The following is an 8,491-nucleotide window of genomic DNA, read 5'->3' on the forward strand; positions in this document are numbered from 1 at the left end:
TTTAAATTAGTTAGGGCCGCTGTACAGCTATGGTTAAACCATCCTTTAGTGGATGTGTTCGAGCCTTTGGGATTAGCTGTAAGAAGGCTCTTAATTTTCTCCAATATTTGGTTGAAATTGTTTAGGACAGCCTCATCCGTTTCTTGCAAATCCAAACATTTAATTATGTTTGGATAGGCCGCTTTTACCAGTTTTCCGGTAATTTCAGCCGGGTTTATCTTCTCCCATTTTAGTGTGTATCCGTTTTGTTTTCCCATCTCCAGTTTGTTCTGAGCAAGTGTTTTCTCTATGGTTGTAATTGGGGATTTAGTCTGATTTCAGTGGAGATCCATCCTCAAGGCGGAGTGATCACTTAAGGTATTACTCCTAACCTTGAAAGATCTAGCTCTAGATGCCAACCCAGAGGAGAGAAGGATGTAATCAACTGTCGTCTGGAATCCTCTATCGACATAAGTTGGTTGTAAAGAATCTGTGTCTGGGCTTAACCTATTGACTATTTCGAGATCTAGATCCGATAACATATTATTCATGGCCTCCCCCACTTTGGTATGCACAAAATGCATCAAAGGGGTGTCCTGTTCATCCACTATCCCACATTGATTTTTCTCAACGTGTGGGCATGGGTGTAAGTTAAAGTCCCCTCCCCAAAGAAGATGGATTGCCCCTTTTCCCATTCTAGATTGACAGAACTGGGATATTTTCTCCTGTATGCTAGAGAGGAGGGTCAAGAATTGTCCCTCATCTAGATTATTGTATAGGTTGATTAAAAGAATGGGGTCCATGTTCTTAAAGGCCAGGGAGAGTATTTGGAAATTTGGGTCAGACCCAACTATCGTCACTTTTAGATGGTTCACAGTGTTTGCAATATAGGTGATCAACCCTCCCTTCGGTCTGCCTGCGTTGCAGGTCAGAGCTGGGATAAAGTAAGTTTTATATCCTAGGAGGTGGAGTTCCGCTGTGGACCATGTCTCCTGCAGACAGATTATTTTCCCCTGTTCCAAAAAGTACAGAGCCGTCCCATCCTCTATTTTAGGGCGGAGACCCGCCACATTCCAGAAGAAGATGGATAAAGGCGGCGGCACAAGATTAATCGCCACTTCATCGTTCGCTAGGAACAGCGAGTTTATTGGTTGAGGTGAAATAGAATTGGTTGATTCAATCGCCGCTAATGGTCAATCGACCATTTCGAGGCCACTAAATCTATTTCTCGTCGGGATATTGAACCAAGTATCCCAGCGGGGTGGCTCTCTATGGGTCATTCTCTGCGTGTATGGGCCCTGATCATCCCATCCTCCCCTCCTATATCGTGATCCTACTGTATGCCAGGAGCTGTCATAATCATAACGGCGAGGGGCCACCGCTTGTCTTATATTACCATATTCAAAAGGCAGAGGGGCTGTTATTTCCCAGGGAATTTCATGATCGTTAAAAGGGCCATTGCATTGTCTTGCGGGTAAAAGAAGGAAAGTGGTTTCGTACTTATACCTCCATTTACGCTCGAGTCCCCCCCAAGAGCAAATGTAGTCTACGAAAGTAATGACAATACAATCTCCCGGAATCGTTTTTCTAACGTTTCCCACCCAAGTAGTCCTACGAACCTTCAAAATCCTAGAAGGCCAGGTTGGAGGAATAGGGCGATTGGTATTTAACCAATGCTGGGCCTTATTTTGTAGTGACCATGTGGGTTCTGTGTTATAATCCACCAGTTCAGGGACACCTGTCATTACTACCACAAAGGGAGATGCTTCCGGTGGCATCTCAACAGGAAATCTACCTTCGGGCGGTCCTCTGGGGCCACCTCTGTTTGACACTGGGACCAGATTCTTTTATACTTGAGACTTACAGCCCGGTGTTTTTGCTACCGGCGTTTTAGGCGTCATAGTCTTTAACGCCGTTTTTTTGGGCGCAGATGTCTTAGACGCCGGTGTTTTGGCCGTTGCTGCTACTACTACCTGTGAATTACTCTGTGGGAGAGTTATGACAGTGTTAGTGGGAGGTTTTACTAATCTATTTTTACTAATCGTTTCGGGAGCTGTTGGTTTAGATGTTGAATTTAAAGGTGTGGGTGCATTGTTTTGTGTGACTGAGTGATTGGGGAGAATCTGTTTGTTGACCTTATTTCCCCCTTTTTTTTTGTTCCCCCGGGACATGTGTCGGCTTTATGTGTTTCGCGAGATTAGTTAACTAATTTTCTATGTGCACCAATCTTGCTTCTACTGGCTCAAATAGGGATTTCAATATGTCTTTGATGTTATTTAGAAGCTGCAGGTTATTACTAACAATTGTATCATTGCTACTGGATAGAGGGATGGGAGATTCTGGGCTAATAAGATTAGATGAGTCATGTACTGAATGGTTTATAATTGCAGTGACTACTATCTGTTCCGGCCTAGGAGGTACGTTTTCTATCGTAGTAGCCATATCTCTAATCTCAGTAGTGTTGGAACTTTTCCGATCGTTTTTCTTCTTTTACTTATTGCACCCTCCCTCCTCCCTCTTGCTTGCCTGATTTCGTCCGGTGTGGTTTGGGGAGGGAGCTCTGGGATCCTTTCAAGGTCTGAGGTAATCAGGGCGACTGATAGCTGGAAGTCTGAAAGCTGGGAGACCGACAGGTCCACGTTATTTGGTAGACTGAGCCTACCCTCACGGGGGATCCCTTCCCCGGGATTACTGTCTGTAGCAGGGGATCTTGCATTCGCTAGGTGACCCATGGAGGATCTCTTAGCGTGTTCTAAGTCCAGGGACACCCTGCCTTCTATCAAGGTGATACTCTGATCGATAAATAGGTTAGCCTTGGTAATAAAGTCATCCATGGGTCCTAGTAATTTGCCCCCGCCCCCTGTGACCTTACCTTTACTTTTAGTTCCTCTAGTTAGTACCATTGTTCTTAATAGGCCAATACAGTGAGGTTAATTGCTTGTCAATTGCAATCAATAAAACTAGCTTTTTTAGAAGGTTACAAATGCAGGCTCAGTATATGGACAGTACCTGTTATAATCAGATTAATGTCTCAAAGTTAATGATTTAGGGGGATGGCCCGGTCCGGTCTCTCTCGTCCTCGAACGGCCTCAAACGGCCCGGGTTCCGTCACGCGTCTGCGCGTTTGAGTGGATTCAAATAGAGGGGAGGAGAGGGGCGGGAAGAGTCACAGGTGCGCTGATGCCTCGAGCGCTAGTCCTGCTGGGACTCGCAGTCCCGCACCCACAACCGGCCAAAGTTCGGTCTCTCCCCGGTGGTCCTGGCGTCAATCAAGGGTCCACGAGCTTTCTCAATGTGGCAGAGGTCCAAAGTAAAAATGAACAGCAGCGAGCGGCTCCCGCAAAGCGGGGGCTGCGAGCCGTTTTGAAGCAGCAGCAGCAGGGGAAGGAGAGGGGCGGGAAGAGTCACAGGTGTGCTGATGCCTCGAGCGCTAGTCCTGCTGGGACTCGCAGTCCCGCACCCACAAACCGGCCAAAGTTCGGTCTCTCCCCGGTGGTCCTGGCGTCAATCAAGGGTCCACGAGCTTTCCCAATGTGGCAGAGGTCCAAATTGAAAAAGAACGGCAGCGAGCGGCTCCCGCGAAGGGGGGGCTGCGAGCCGTTTTGAAGCAGCAGGGGGAGGAGAGGGGCGGGAAGAGTCACAGGTGCGTTGATGCCTCGAGCGTTAGTCCTGCTGGGACTTGCAGTCCCGCACCCTCAACCGGCCAAAGTTCGGTCTCTCCCCGGTGGTCCTGGCGTCAATCAAGGGTCCACGAGCTTAGGGGGGGGGCCCAGCCCGGCCTCTGTCGGTCACTGATGGGCCCGTCTTGGCCTGGACCGAGACCTGGCACGCCACAGCGCTGTGGGACCGCCGTAGAGTTTTCAAACCCCCTCCAGGGAACGTGGCAAAAGTGCTGGGTGCGTTTGGTGGGCCAGGGGCAGCAGGAAAATTCTCCTGCCTCTGTTGCAGAACACCATAGTGGACTCACTAAGCAGATTACAAACGACCTGCCACGAGTGGGAGTTGAACCAAAACACCCTCAATCAAGTGTTTTCCTATTGGGGCAAGCCAACTTTAGACTTGTTTGCAACTCGTGACAGCGCCAAATGCCAATACTTTGCAAGCTATGTTACCGAAAAGGGGGGTATACCCAAAGAAAGTCACTGGGACCTGGGTGAGTGTACAGTACAAGCAGGAGGGGTCCCAGAACGTATGATTCGCAAACAAACAAAAATTGGTTCAGTTTAAAGACAAATAAACGTAAATGCAAATTTATGAGCATACATTGTTATTTAATCACAATGTGTGTACACACAAAATGTAATGCAAAACAATCCAATCGAAATTAGCGCAATAGGTACCCCAAAGGAGACGGTGTGGGGGGGGTTGTTGTGATAGGAATCGTGCAGGGTATTAGGGTAGTGACATGACAATTGTCAAAAAAACTTATTAGACAGTTGAATAGGTCTGATTTGTGATGTAAAAGGGGTCGTAGACAACCAGTGACCAAAGACCCTTTTTGTGTTGCCCGGCGGTATCGCCTCTATGACCCACCAATATTTAATCAATGAAGAAGCAGGCGCTGGAGACTGAAAGGCAGGAAACGAGGGTTTATTCTCTCCGGAGGAGAACACATCAATTCAGACAGCAAGTATCGTCACGAGGTGCTCTAGCTGCATCTCCGAGGCCTGGCCTCTTATACTTAGGTTTATGATCTTTATTGCACGTAACACATTTTTGCAACACTTTGATATGTGAAAGAACATCCTCGGAATCTCCCCTTCAGGCCCGTTCCCACATACATTTACAGTTGAATTCCCCACCCCGGTCACAACAGGTGATGATTATCGCGCAGCAGGACATTCCGCCGATTCACGGAATGTGTGAAGTTTGATCGGATCTCGTAGGGTGGGGGCTTTGATCGGCTCGAGGGTCTTTTGATGGGGAGGGGAGGCTTCCTACTGTACGGGGTAATAAACGGTATCCGCAGGGCCAGGTGATGGCTTGGGAACAAGGAAGACAGACGGGCACACAGGAAAAGGGAGGTTTGCGTCAAAGGGCCTGAGACTATGAAAGGAATGAAGGGAGGTGTCGCGCTGGGAACAGGATGGGATTCTGAGGCAGATCTGTGCTGAAGAGGGGTTTATGACCCAAGGAGAGCGAGGGGGTTGCCAGCGTGCGGGGGATGTCTGCGAGGCTAAGAAAGAGAGTGAGAGACGCGCTGGCTATCAGCGAGGGGCAGAGGGGCCATGGTGCTTGAAATGGCTGTCGCCTACGCGCACGAATGAGCTTGAAAGGGGCAAGATGGCGCCGATAATGTTGACGTTTGCAATCTAATCTTCAACAGTCCTCCCTTTTCAACATATCTTAGCCAATCTTGCTTACTCAATGTCAATCTTCATCAAATTCCTAACCTCGGCATCATATAGTGCTCTCATACGTTCGTTCCCAGGGTCCACAGTCTTAGGGCAAATACAATTTACGCATAGTGTACACAGGGGTGGCAGACATTGAATTCCTAAGCATAAACCGCATATCACAACTACAGGAATCAGGATAATGGTGAATAGTCTCCAGCCCCAGTTCTTGACGGTGTTCCAGAGCCAACCACCAAGCGACCATTCTTCTTGTTCTTGGTGGACTTCTGAAGAGAGTCTATGAAGATGTTCGATGGCTTTGTACACTGAGGGTGAGTTGTCCGGTATGTACGTACAGCAGCTGGACCCGATAATGCGGCATGCTCCACCACGGTCCGCAAGAACCACGTCTAGGACAAGGCGGTTCTGGAGGGCCACCAAGCGGACCGCTTGAAGCTCGGCGGTGTTATTAGCAAGGATCCCAGCTGTGATGTTCATTGTTGTCTCGACTGCTTGGGTCAGATGTCGGATGGCACGACTGTTTGCCATCGGGCCCCAGAGGGGGACAAGTCCCTTCATAGCATCGAGGAACTGTGCTCCGGTCGAGTCGGCCTGTTCAATGTCCTTGGCTCGTTTTTGTCTGTGATGATTTGCTGGTGCCACATATGTCGGAGGAAGGATGAAGGAAATAAAACAAGTGCCCCTCCAGCCTTTGGGGAGCCAGGTGTAAGCCTTCGTGCCGCAGACGAAATACATGTTTGGGGATGCCACAAAGGAAGGTGGGTCGGTGGAGTCCAGAGTCCTGGAAAACCGGCAAGCACTGTGGCCTACCAGCTGAGTCCCAAGCCCTTCTATGCACATGTGGCCGGTGACGTTGATAACTGACAGGGCCACAGTCAGAGTGGCGGCCGTTCGTTTTCGCAGGTAGGAGAAGGTGGTTCTGGTTGGATTATTGAACACCTGCATTTCAATTTGCTCTTTAGCAGGAATGTCCAAGTGGATTGTGTTGTTGGTGGTCTGCGGGCAGAAATGTGTCTTTGTTCTGTTCCGCCAGGTCCCGTGGTAGAAATGCGTTACGGTTTTGCTGGAGGTGGCATTGTCCTTATAGCTTTCTTGCAGAAGGATCAGCCAAGCAAGACAAGAGCCGTGAACTGAGAAAGGTGAAGGGATGAATGGTATCGAGTGTCCAGTGGCGTGGGGTAGCAACCCACAGATCCAACAGTTGGTGGCATTGGTGGCAAGGTTGTGCTGGTGAAGTAGTTGTATGAAAGAGTTATTCCAAAATTCCTTTCGCCTCTCTCGGAGTTGGGGAGAGAGCGAAATCAAATAATGCTCCTTCATGGTGGTAGGCTGAGCAGTAGTCAGGAATGTTTCGTGAGCAGGTGTATTTTCTTCCACAATCCAGAGTGTGGTCATGAGGAGAAAACAGAAAAGGATTGTGATGAAGAGTGCAATTGTCTTTGAGCTGTGGAGTCTGTCTGTTCTTGGGTTTCTGTAGTGGGTATTTCCTGTTGCTTCCATCATCTTCTTATTTGGCGCTTCCATCATCTTCTTATCTGGCGCTTCCATCATCTTCAAGGTGCTCGGTAGCGGGCAGAACCACAGACTTCGTTTAGCTTCTCTCCGGGTGACCCTTGGTGGTGTTTAGGTCACCGTTCTGAGATTTGACTTAGTCCGTGGTCTACTTAGCCGAAGCTCCCTCCTTTCGACGCAGGAAATACCCTTCTCTGGATGGCACAGTGGGATCAGAGAATTTCGAAAGTTCAAGTGCTTCGGTATCAGGATAGCAGGTCAGTGACGGTCGGTCCATGTTCAGGAGCTCTTCTTGGTTATCGATGTTTCCTGTCGTGGCCAGGGTCGAGGAGACCTTCTTACAGTGGTGCGCATGCACCCAGTTGCGTTTTCCCTCCACTCGAAGTGCTGTTCGGGTGGTGATGAGGACTTGCCAGGGGCCCGTCCACCTGGGTTCCAGACTCTTGGCACGCTTGAAATTCCGGATCAGGACGAACTCCCCAGGTTGGATGGTGTGTCCGGGACCCCTGGAAGTGTCAGGGATGGCATGCAGCACCTGTTGATGGATAACAGACAGTGTTTTAGTCAGTTGGCATAAGTAATCAGACATTAGGACGTCCGGGACGTCATGAATGGAAGTTGGTTTCGGTGCAGACCAGACATTCATAGGTCGGCCGAATACAACTTCGTATGGTGTCAAGTGGTGTTTGGTAGGGGTGGAACGCATTGAGAGCAATGCCAGTGGGAGTGCGTCCGGCCATTTCAGTCCTGTGGTAGCCACTATTTTGGCCAATTTTAGTTTCAGTGTGGCATTATGTCGTTCAACTAGACCAGCAGATTGGGGGTGGAAGACTGCGTGGAACTTTTGTTTTACACCCAACCCTTTCAAGATAAGTTGGATAACTTCGGCTACGAAGTGGGGGCCATTGTCGCTCCACAAAATTCGACAAAGGCCGTAACGGGGGAAAAACTCCTTCAACAGAACTTTTGCTGTGGCCATAGCAGTGTTGTCACGGGTTGGGTATGCCTCCACCCATTTGCTAAATGCGCATACCACAACAAGTACATATTTCAGGCCTTGACATCTGTCTAGTTGGATGTAGTCCATCTGCAGGACTTCAAACGGGTGATTTGGGACCCCAAACCCTCCCCGGGGTACTACAGTTCCTTTCCTGGGGTTGTGTTGCAGGCATATCAAGCATTGTTGAACCAGACGTTTGGCGGAGTCCGTGATTTTATCGTTGTGCCAAACTCTGGAGACAAGTTCAATCATGGGGGCTGATCCTATGTGGGCAGGGGAGTGTGCCATAGTCAGTATGGGAATCAGGTACGAGTCAGGTAGTAACCATTTGTTTGTGTCTTTTGTCCGCCAGCAGCCTTCGTCATCTTTTAATCCCACCCGTGTCCATTCTGATAGTTCGTGCTGTGTGCTAGCCATTTGAATGTCCCTAATAGTGTCCCTAGCATCAGTCCATTTTTCTGCTTGTGACCTGGTCACGTACATATGTGTTGTCGTCCTACTTTCGGCTGTCGTTCGGGCAGTGATGTCAGCGAGTGCATTTCCTTGTCCTATAATGTCCGTCACCTTCTTGTGTGCCTGGCATTTGATGACTGCAAGCTTTTTGGGGAGAAGGACGGCTTCGATCAAGGCGGAGACTAGGTCC

The sequence above is a fragment of the Lissotriton vulgaris genome, chromosome 7 (genome assembly GCF_964263255.1).
Source record: "Lissotriton vulgaris chromosome 7, aLisVul1.2, whole genome shotgun sequence".
NCBI lineage: Eukaryota > Metazoa > Chordata > Amphibia > Caudata > Salamandridae > Lissotriton > Lissotriton vulgaris.